At 40.7% G+C, this 2,534-nt stretch overlaps 1 protein-coding gene across 1 annotated transcript in view; it reads right to left on the reverse strand.

Annotated features, from left to right (window-relative positions):
* FRMPD4 (FERM and PDZ domain containing 4) overlaps positions 1–2,534 on the reverse strand; it is a gene marked incomplete at its 5' end in the record, with an annotated part of 11,499 nt that overhangs the window by 7,857 nt on the left and 1,108 nt on the right. The gene's annotated exons all lie outside the window — the stretch shown is intronic.

Raw genomic sequence — 2,534 nt, forward strand, 5'->3', positions numbered from 1 at the left:
GGCCACCTGGAGCCGGAAGAGGCAAAAGATTCTCCCCTAGAATCTCTGGAGGGGGCCTAGCCCTGCCAGTGCTTGGATTTTGAACCTCTAGGCCCCCAGACTGTGAGAGAACAAGTTTCTGTTAAGTCCTCAAGCTTGTGATAATTTGTTATGGCTACCCTAGATATTTAATATAATGTACATGCCTGAGTTTTAATAAAATTTCATTCACAAGAACAAGACTTGATCCATGGGACATGGTTTGCTGACCCCTCGTTTAGACCAACAAGAAAACTGAATAGGTCAGCAGGCTAAAAGCAATTTAATAAGACTTTCCTAAGGCCCAGAGATGCTTAACTACATAGGTTCAGGGATTTGCAAAGTACTTGAAGGGTTAATTTTCAAGACAGTGAAGAAGAAAGAGGGGTTTACTGTTCCTAGCTAGAGGTCTTGATGAAGGTCTCTGATCAGTTTGAGACAAGAAGAAAACACACAGTCTCTCTCAGCTTTCTTCTAGAAGGGTGTGCTGATTTGGCTTCTGGAATGATCTGGGAGACACGAAGGATGTTTCCTACAGATGAGCTGGCCTTAACAGACTTCAGACTCTACAGGTTTTGAGTCTCAGGAGATCTTTGGGGGAATTTCTGAAGAGAAGGGAGGCTTTTCAGCCATTAGAGGAAGCTGAGCTCCGAGCTGCAGCTCTGCTTGGGTCAACCAGTTAGTTGCTTTTTGGAGTGTGCCATCTCTCCCTCGTCCTCTCTTATTAAACACAAGCATGCACACATGCAGGCTTGTGTGTGCTATTTGGAACATGTGCCCTCACCCTCAGGCTCACTGTCGAACCAAGAGAAATAACCGAAAGGTTGAAGCTCCCTTACTTCCCTATGGTGATATGATACTTATTGGAACCAAGTTTTTGCCTTATGAAACTTTATTCAACAACACATTGTGAGTTGCTATAAATTAGACAGAACTGAGGCCCCTATTACTGTAACCATTTGTAGAGTGGTAGCTTTGGCTTTCCTCTTGAACCCATACAATCTTAACCATCCATGGGGAAAAGGTTTGATTTTAACAATACACTTTAGGATTTTAAGATTTTCCAACGCAAAAGGGATATGTTAAATTGTGGAACCACTCTTGGTAATTTCAAAAGTCACAGTTCAATTGCTCTAAATCTCCTCGCTCAATGAAAACATGTGGTCATAAAGATATTCACCACTTAACCCAGCACACACATCCACCTCCTCTTTGATTCAATGTTTTTTTAATCAAACAGACACTTCAAGGTGGGTTGGGATGAAATCTAGCTGCAAGTCACAGTCGCCTTCTATCATGCCTTGCTCAACTCTCTGGTTTTCCTTTACCCTTTGACTGTAACTTTTTTCACTCAACAAGCTGTCACAATAAACTGTGTACCAGTCTATCTGTATGTGTGCCTAGCTTCATATTACTATATTTGCAGGGAATAATAATTTTTGTTTCCTGATAAGTTTAAAAGTAGATTTTCCTTCCCTTGTTTTCTCTTTCATTTTCTCTTCCATCTTTCAAAAACTGACAATGGAATTTGTTCCCTAAGAATTTCCTTTTCTTTTAAAATAAACTCTAATTATGGAGCCTCTGATTATACATTTTTCATGGCTCAGTATCTCTTACTTGAATGGTAGGCTCTGTCCATCAGCCATATTTACTGACTGTTCACTATAGATGGAGGAAAAAGCTCAAACACTGAAGAAAAATATGCAAACTATTCTATATAGAATGGATAAATGATGAGGTCCTACTGTACAGCACAGGGAACTATATTCAATATTATGGGATAAACAATAATGGAAAATAATGTGAAAAGAATGTATATACATACACACACATATATGTATAACTGAGTAACTTTGCTGTACAGGGGAAATTAACACAACATTGTAAATCAACTATACTCTAATAAAATAAATTTCAAAAAATAGTTCTAGAATAAATGAAAACCATCTTCCCTCAAAGAAACTCTCAGTTTAACAGCTACAACCCCCCTTATCTGCACTTTTGGGGCTATTTCTTCGTGTCAAAGGGCTGAGATGAATTATTTGATCTTTGCCATTTTGATGCTTCTGCGAAAAAGCTAATATGATGTCCAGGGTCCCTTCTAGAGCCCCAAGTCCAAGGGTTGGACAATTTCCATGTCTTCCCAAGACAGAGGTCCCAGAACCCTGGACATGAGTCTGATGTGGGAGGAGGCACTTGGCATCTGGATGTAGGGCACCTTAATGAGGGACCAGCTGCTTATAAAGTTGGAGGCTCACAACTACTGGGCATTCCATCCTGAGTTCTCTGCACCCTGACTGAGTTCTGGGAGAATGAGGCAGTTACAAATCAGACATAAAGGCTGAGACCTATACCCTTCACAATAATTAAATCACTGCTTTGGAGCTAGGTACCCAATATTTGCCAAGTGACATGTGAAAGACAGTGAAAGTCGCTCAGTCGTGTCTGACTCTGCAACCCCATGGACTATACAGTCCATGGAATTCTCCAGGCCAGAATACTGGAGTGGGTAGTCG

The sequence above is a fragment of the Bison bison genome, unplaced genomic scaffold, assembly GCF_000754665.1.
Source record: "Bison bison bison isolate TAMUID 2011002044 unplaced genomic scaffold, Bison_UMD1.0 scf7180017849368, whole genome shotgun sequence".
NCBI lineage: Eukaryota > Metazoa > Chordata > Mammalia > Artiodactyla > Bovidae > Bison > Bison bison.